Source organism: Herpailurus yagouaroundi, unplaced genomic scaffold (genome assembly GCF_014898765.1).
Source record: "Herpailurus yagouaroundi ecotype Mexico unplaced genomic scaffold, PumYag 163, whole genome shotgun sequence".
Classification (NCBI taxonomy): Eukaryota; Metazoa; Chordata; class Mammalia; order Carnivora; family Felidae; genus Herpailurus; species Herpailurus yagouaroundi.
Genome location: NW_024412404.1, coordinates 28,634,755 through 28,643,614, shown reverse-complemented (window position 1 = coordinate 28,643,614; position 8,860 = coordinate 28,634,755). Strand labels below are relative to the sequence as shown.

Genomic DNA, 8,860 nt, shown 5'->3' with positions numbered 1-8,860 from the left:
CTCTCTCTCACACACACACACACACACACACACACACACAATTACCTTTCATCTCTCACATGTCCCATCCTAGAAGTGTGTTTAATATTACTTCCATGCTGCCTTGGCCCAGCCTGTCCTGCTCAAACTGTTAAACCAGCATCTGTAGCCCACCTCTACCTATATTTTAAAAGCTCCCGCGGGGATTCTAGTGTGCAGTCAGGGTTGAAACCGCTGGCCTCAATGCCTCCCTTGGCCTCATCCTCCACTCAATTGGATGTGGGATCATGTCTATTTCCTGGGGTCTCCGAGTGCATCTCCTTCCCTCCCAGCTCTGTCATCTCTCCCCAGGACATTCAGGAACATCCTTCGACCTGCTTCCCCAGGATCCATCCCACACAGCAATTGGAAGTTCGTTCTCAAGCACACATACAGTTTTTTGGAGGCTCCTTCTATAAGGGCAAATCTAATTCTTTTACTCCTCCATCTAAAATCCCTCAGTGATTACCCCAACTACAGGCGAGAGTCCAGACCTCTTTGCCCAGCTCCCCTGCCCTCTCCCTTGCCCCCAGATGCACAGGACGCTTTAGCCATGTGCGCCCAGCACCAGTTTGCAGGGCATCTTCGTGCCCTTGCTTTGCATGAGCTATTTCCTCCACCTTGAATACCATCCTTCCTTTCTTGGCCTGGAGAAATCCAACTCCTCGTTTTTAAGGACCTGGATGAGGTGACCCTTCTCCAAGAAGCGCCTAGAAGCATCTAGAAGCCCCTAGGCCTGAGTGAGGTCTCTTCCCCTGTGCTCCCCAGCACTGGCCACACAAACCACCGTTTCTCCAATGACACATCGACCCACCTTTCTTCACATCTGCCATGTAACTTGGCCCCTTGAGCTATGGACTGTTTGGAAGGAACACAGCTAAGAAATCTTGAGATGGGCCCTCAGCCCCTCCTGGTACAGCACAGCTGGTCACATCAGCTAAGCCTCACTTCTGCTGGCTAAGGACCATGAGGTTCTAAGAAGGAGATAAGAGATGTGTCCCTGCATTCGAGCAGAGCACAGCCTGAGCCAAGGGGACTAGACCTCAGGGAGGTAGCTCAAAGCACCCCACCTCCACCCCAGGGAGATGAGGGGTGCATGGGAGAGGGCTCTAGGCCAGTGGAAGGTGATCTTGGGAAGCTAACATCTCTGAGCCTCAGTGTCTCACCCATAGCTCCTACTCGGGGTCGTTGTGAGAATATAATGGGGCCATGTGTCAACCCTGCACAGAGAAGTTTCTCCCTAAAAACAGCATTAATTTCCATCCATTTTTGGTAATGGGGTCAGGCCAGCCAGGACCTGGCTGAGCATCTGCCCTCAGATCGGCCTCTCCCCTCAAGGACTCATAGAGGGACCGTCACTCTGTCTGGTGTTACCTTGTCACGGAGTCCAGGAAGGCTTCACAGTAGAAGGGCATCTGACTTGGCCTTGTCACCGGCCAGGCACACAAGCAGGGGCCTAGAGGGATGGGACTAGGATGCTCTGGCAGGGTCAGCTCTGGGCAGAGGTCAGCTGTGGCTGGGCCTGCTCACAGAACCGAGTGAGTTGTGACATTTCCTGGGGGCATCAAAGCAGGAGCAGCTTGTATGTTTACTCACTGTTTGCAGCCCCGGAGTTCGATTGCAGGAGGTTGGCAGGCTGATAAGGGAATGTACCTTTAAAGGAAATTGAGAAAAAGAGCTTCCTTCCTGGTAAGGTAGAACAGTGCAGAAATATGACTGAGTTCTGGGAGAGGTCACCAGCCTGGTGCCAAGACCAAGGTGCTCGACCCTTACCCACTGTGCATTTCCTGCCAGATGAGACCAGGTGGAGGCAGCTCCTGGAAGGAGAGTCCTTCTCCCCAAAGTCACAGGGGCACCTCGCCGTAAGCACAGACATCTTCCTGGGGGCCGGGGGGAGCACGGTTACAGCCTTCATGGACTGCTCTGGACCTGCATTTGCAGTGCTCAGTGAGAAACAGGGAGACGGGCGAGAAGTCAGAGCCACGTTGCAGAAGTGTGGCCTGGCAGCCTTTGAGGGCCTGACGAGAGAGCCCAGAGGTGGGGAAGGGGCTGACTGAAGACGGGGAGTGGGAGAGTAGGGAAGAATGCAGGATGTGGTGTGGATGGACCCGGGATCCCGTTGGAATTCATCAAAATGGGGAGAGACTGAGGGGGGCACCCAGGGCATCCTTGACGTGTGCATCTGGGTTATTGGGCAAATGGAGTGATCGTTACAAAGGGAAGCTGATGAGGGGGTGGGGGCGCCTTGGTGGCTCAGTCGGTTGAGCAACCGACTTCAGCTCAGATCACTATCACACAGTTCCTGAGTTTGAGCTCCACGTTGGGCTCGGCACTGGCAGTGCAGAGCGTGCTTGGGATTCTCCCTCTCTCTATCCCTCCCCTACTTGGGCTTTCTTTCTCTCTCAAAATAAATAAATAAACTTAAAAAAAAAAAAAGGGGGAAGCTGGGGTGGGGAAGAAGCAGGGGGTAGATGAGTTCAGCTTAGGGGCATTGCTGAGGTTGAAAGCCCCAGGCAGCCTCTGGAGGTGCCATCCAGGCTCAGGGCCAAGGGCCAGAGGCTTTGTGCCAGGGAGGGGCCGGGGGGAGTGTGGTCTGACAGCTGCAACCCCATTACCCCCTGCTCCCGGCCCCCTAGACAAGTCTCTGCTGCTTGCTTGGAGACCAGGCAAAAATCACATGTACGGCAGCTCCTTGAGGGGAGTTGGTGGTGAAAAGAAGGGATCAGGTGTCTGAGATGAAGAAGGTCAGGAGCCTAGAGGGGATAGAGGGGATGAGTGGATGGGGCAGACTTCCAGCGCAGGAGGGAAGAGGGGGAGCAGGGTGGTGAGGCCTGGGGTGGGGCCGTTCGTTTCTCCAGAAACCAAAGCCGTGATGGGTTCTGTGCAGGAAGAAGACCCCACGCCCTCTTAGTGTCACCCCAGTTCAGAAACAAGTCGGCTCCACGTGACCGAAGCACTCGTAGAAAATAGTGTTCTCCCATTAACTTCACAAATGCTACCCAAAAGCCCCTGATCTGGGAAATTTTAACAGCCGTGTATGTCCTCCTTCTAACTGATGTCTGGACGTCTATATATCAACCCTGTTTACCTCTATCAAATTTTGTTAGACAATCAGACATGCGTCCCATTGGAAGATAAATATGTTGGGGAAATGTGGGGCGGGGGGGGCGACCTCCCACCTAAAAGGCAGACAACCTGGGGAATTTTAATTATATTTGCTGAAGTAGCATTTTGTTGTTGTTGTTGTTGTTGTTAAAAATGGATCATAAAAGGGGCGCCTGGGTGGCTCAGTCGGTTGAGTGTCTGACTTTGGCTCGGGTCATGATCTCGCAGTTCGTGAGTTCAAGCCCCACACCGGGCTCTGTGCCGTCAGTACAGAGCCTGCTTTGGATCCTCTGTCCCTCTCTCTCTGCCCCTCCCCCTGCTTGCACTCTCTCAAAAATAAATTTAAAAAAAAATTTTTTTAAGAAGGATCATAAAAGAAGACATAACAAAACGTTAAGTATGGTTTCCCTAAAAAAGGGTGTGTTCGGCCGTCAGATTACTTTGGAAGACCTTGCAACGTCTTCCAAAGAGGAATCTTTGGATTCCAAAGAGGAATCTTCAGCAGTGGTTCTCAAACCGTAGCTTGCAGCAGAATTCTCGGGGCGGGGCGGGGGGGGGGGGGAGCGGCTTGTTAAAAATCTGGATTTCTGGACCCAACCTCCAGAGTTTCTGATTCAGGGGGTCTGAGGCAGGGCCTAAGAATCTGCATTTTTAACAAGGTCCCACACATGCTGATGCTGTAGGTGTGGGGACCACTGAGAACCCCTGCTCTCCAGGACTGTTAGGCCTTGAGAAATCCTGGTGTAAAGAAATCTGTTTAAGGCCCCTGTGCTCTCCCAATTCCTCAGACTGGCTTGCCTTTCTGGGCGGGAGACCCCACGGAGCAGGTGTCCCACAGGGCACAGGAGGGAGGAGGACCTTTCCCCTTCTTATTTCCTCACTCCCCTGTGTCCTTCTCAGCTCTTCACTTTAGTTAGCTCCACTGGCATTTATGGAGTGCCTACTGTATGCCTGGACCCTGGAACTCTTCTCAGTACCAGTGGTCCCTGTCTTTTCTTTTCCCGTGCCCCTCCCCCACGTCTACCTCAAGCCTGCCCCGGGACTAGAAAAAGAAAATGCCAACTCCTGCCATGAAACAAACTCAGTAAAGGAAGGTGCAGTTTTAACTGAATGTGGCTGTTTTTGCAAGGCTCATTCTACAGTAGCTGAGCTCCTCCCGGACACTGGGCAGCTGCCCCAAGCCATCCTTGCTTAAGGTGGTAAGGACAAGCAATCAGCCAGGCTGCCCAGTGAGGGAACAGGAGTCCAGACACCTTCTCTCAAGCATTCTCATCCACGTGGATCTGTGTGGGACATTGGTAGACACAGGTTTTGATCAGGGCGTCTGAGTGGGGAGAGGGTCTGCATTCCCAGCAAGCCCTCGTGCTGGTCTCTGGACCTGACTCAGAGCAGCGAGTGGTTGTACTTTGCTTTCCTGGGGAAAAAAAAAAATCTACTCATCTATTAAATTTACAGTAACAAGTATCAACCCATCACTTGTTACCCTTCAAAGCAAAAGGTTGCCTCATTTAGAGCCTGGCAACCAGGGTTGATTCAAATTCTAGCTGTCATCTTGGGAGAGCTGTTTCAGTTTCCTCTCTGTAAGATGAGACTGATGAGGCCTAGCTGCTAGAATTAAGAGATTTAAGTGAGCTCCTGTTTGCAGTGGCCCCACGGTGCTGTCCGGCACACCGTCAGGTGAGTTCCCTCGAGTGTCTCCATTCTGGATGCTAGGGAGGACTTTCTCCTCATTCCTGAGCCCGAGGCAGGAGCCGGCTGGGGAGCTGCCTCCTCAGGCACTGCCACTGCCCATTTGCTTGCTCTGCTGGGCTTCCTCTACCCCTATGGGAGCAGGGCTGGAGGAGCCACTCCTGCTCCTCCTTTGACAAATGCTTATTGAGCTCCTGGTGGGGTGGGGCTAGAGAGGAATCAAAAGTGGCCTTTTGGTCCAGCTCCAAGAAACTCACAGTATAGTGGGACCAAGTTGTGGATAGTTCATCATAATAGCATGGAGTAGCTATTCCTTAGGAAAGGAGTGCAGGGGAGGAAGTAACTCGGGGGGTGGGGAGGGGGACTGCATTAGAAATATGCTTTCCAAGAGAGAAGATGCCCAACCTGGGTTTTGAAGGATGCATAGGAGTTTACTATGCTGATTGGAGGAGTAGAGGGGATGGCATTTTAGGCAGTGAGAATTCTGGTGAGCCAGGGGGACCAGAGTAGAGGTCTGTGTGGGGAAATGGTCAGAAGGTGGGCAAGAAGCCCAGCCTTTACCTGAGAGGGGGAGGGGGGGAAAGTACCGTGGTGGTCCAAGAGGCTCAGCATTTTAGTGTCAAGAAGAAAGGAGCTGGTTGTCAGATGCACTAGAGAGATCCGGGGAGGTTAGGGCTGTAGGGCCCTTCGGATGCAGCCGCTAGGAAGTCACCAGTGCCCTGGATGAGAGCACTTTCCGGGGACAAAGAGGACAGGAAGAAAAGACCAGGAAGAAGGTGAGGATTCTTCTGTGAATTGGGTGTGAAGGAAGAAAGAGGATGAGTGAATGAGAGAGGAAGACCCAGTGGAAGGAAGAGGGTAAAGTGCTGTGCTGCAGACAGGATTTTGGACTTGTCTGCTGGTCCCCCAGAATGCCAGTACCTAAGGCTGCAGCCTTTAATATTAACAGTGAGTGATAATTATGGCACGACTTGATAATGTTTGTGGAATTCTTTTTAGGTACCAGTGTTTTCTGTACATCATGTCAGCCCTGCGAGGCGGGGGCAGTCATGTGCCCGTTTCACAGATGAGAAAACTGAGCCACAACAAGATTAGGGACTCGCCTAGGGCCACGTGGCCGGGAGGCGATGGGGCTGGGATCTTAGGCCGGGCCCTTAACCCCTGTGCTGGCCAGCACCATCTCAGCTGCCATCTGTCAGGGACTCCCAGCCCCATGCAGATTTGTGTCCAAACACAAACACTTGGGTCGGGGGTTCTGAGACCCCCTGGTCCGGCCCCCGACCAGTGGCTGGCAGTCCCCTGTGCATGGACAGTTCCTGATAGAACCCACAGACCCAGAGCCTCGCTAGCCTGAATCCCCACAGCCTACGCCATAGCATGCCACTGTGCCCATGGTTAAACCCGGTCCCGCCTGCGGAAAACAAACTTGTGGCCGAGGTCGCCAGAGACTCCCTCCCCGTCGAACCTCCAGCTCGGGGCAGTCATTTCCGTGCCACTTCTGGATAACTCCGGTGGCTTGTGTCCTCCGGGCCACCTGCTCTGCCTGGAACGCGGCTAGCCCTCCTCAGGAAGCTTTGCCCCCAACTCCAAACAGCCAAACTGTGAAGTGGAAAATGGAGAAGCTGTTAGAAGGAAAGGGGCAGGGGAAGCAGAGGCCCCGAGGGCTCTCCCCTGTCCTGCCTCAGAGCAAGCACGTTCCCGCCTGGCTGTGTGACCTTGCGTGAGCCAGGCGCCCTCTTTTGGGCAGGTCCTCTTCGTGCCGTAACAGACCTTTGAAGCCCCGGTATTCCTGTTGCGATAAGCATGTGGAAATGTTTTGCCTGTAGATGACATGCCAATATTTTCCTCCTAATTCCACTTCTTTCTGAGTCTCTGGCTTCCTCCGAGTACTGCCACACCCCACCGTGTTGTCAGTGCCAGATTTCTGTTTTGAAGTCAGAGAGACCCAGCTGGGGAGACCGTGAGCCACATGGGGCTGTGACTCACCCCTGGCTCCTCACAAGATCCCCCAGGGCCGAGGACCTCTTTCCTGGGCACCATCTCGTACTGGGCTGGGCTGGGGCTGCCAGGATTGTAGAGGCCTGGGAAGGCGTCTCCTCCCTCAGAGATGAGTCCTTTTCCATCTGACAGTGGGTGTCACAGGGACATTTGTTCCTCTAGTTTAACAGTGGTTCTGTGCCAGGAGGCTCAGCCGACGGGGGAGGTGGAGGAGGAAGGGGCAACAAGTCTGAAAGAAGCTTCCCTGGGGGCCTGCCTAGCGGTGGTGAGGCACAAAAGCAAGTGTGTAAAATAAACATGTGTGGGGAAAACCCCCCAAAAACCCCAAAACACAAAAAACAAGCACGTGTGTAAAAGGTCCTCCTTCCTGGGGAGGGGTTGGGGTAGAAGGGTCGAAGACACCAGCCTAGAGGAAGACACCAGCGTCATTCTCCAGCCCCCCGGGGTGCTGAGCACCTGCTGTGTCTGCCACTCTACCCAGGCTGCACTCCAGCACCTTCCAAGGACTACAGCCTGTCAGTAGCCTGCAAGGCAGCTGGGTCATCCAACTCACAGAGAAGTCAAGGCCCACCGAGGTTACCAGGCTCCTGGGCAGTGTGGGCTCCTAGGGGGTCCCAGGGTGGCATTTGTGAGACTGAGGGGGGATGCGGAGGGGAGTCATAAAGGCATGTCATGTTCTGCCTCAGGTGCCTTCTCCATGTCTGGCAGGGCTGGGAGGGGCCCCCTGAGTTTCCTGCTTATCTGCCAAGTCGCTGCACTCAGCCACAAAGACTTGCCGCCCTCATGCATGCTCCCTGGTGCCTCGCCTGCAATGAGACAGCCATCTGTCCCCATCAGCCAGGTGGACTCTGGACAAAACACCCAAACTTCAGTCCTTTGATTCTGCTGGCAAAGGTGTGCGGTGGCTTTGGGACTCCTGAGCCTTTTTGTGACAGCACTTGGGCCCCAGCCAGCACCTCCCCTATCCCCCTCGTCCCCCAAGTAGTGAGTCCAAGGAGGTTCCCCGGGCTTGCACGCGTTAGGGCTACTGCTTCCGGGAGGGCTGGGCTCTGCTTGGGAGGTGGGTGGATAGGAAGGGGAGTTCCCTGGCGCCGGCCAGCTTGGTCCCCTGCCCCGGGTATTTGCACTGCCCTGCTCAGTGATCCCTGCTGCCTGAGCCACCGGAGCACCTGGAGGTCTAGGCTCAGCACCGAGCAACACAGACTCGCCCTTGCCCTCCAGGGGACTAAGGCAGACTCAGGTATTCGTGTTTACTGTACTTAATCTGCCATCAGTACTGCAGACATAGCATCACAGGCAGCCCGGTCTGGGGAAGGGGCGACTTCCCTGAGATCAAAGGAGGAGTTGGGGGTACTCCAGGCGAGCCCTCCAGACACCCCATAGGCTCAGGAGGTGACAAAAGGGGCACCGGGTATTCCATGCAAAGCCCCAAGCGAGGATATACAGGTAGGAGTCTTCGACTCTGGAGGAGTGGACAGTGAACATTGACAGTGGGGAAGAGACACGATAACTGCCTGGTGTCCTCAGCGGTGGGTGTGGCCGAGAGAGAGAAACTAAGGCAGCGTGTGTCCCATGAGCACTGGGCAGAATTCCCTTGCCTCTGTCCTCCATCTTGCTTGAATTAGCAGGGAGGTCTGGGACACCTCCCACTCTTCCCCACCTTCCCCAGGCCCATCCCACAGTCGCCTCCTCCAGCCAGCCCCTGGGATTGCTCAGGCCACTCAGATCTCACTCTTGAGTACCTGCAGCCTGCATTTTAAATTCATCAAGCTCCTGTCCTGGCTCATTTTGCTATCCTGTGTAACGAGCATTTGGAAAACTATCTCCCTCAGCACCAGGCACAGAGCCAGAGTTAAGCAGAAGGCAAAGGATACGCTCCATGGAATCCCTCATCCCCTAAAACCCCAGAAGACTAGGTAGAGCAGCTGCAGAGGAGATAACGGCACTCTGTGCCTGGACGCTTTGCAGCGGGGGGGGGGGGGGGGGGGGGGTTATAGTTTATTAGGGATTCCATGGAGCGTATCCTTTGCCTTCTGCTTAACTCTGGCTC

The 8,860-nt window shown here is 54.4% G+C and overlaps 1 protein-coding gene across 2 annotated transcripts in view; it reads left to right on the top strand.

Annotated features, from left to right (window-relative positions):
* ALOX5 (arachidonate 5-lipoxygenase) overlaps window positions 1-8,860 on the top strand; it is a 50,256-nt gene that overhangs the window by 23,429 nt on the left and 17,967 nt on the right. The window lies entirely within an intron of this gene.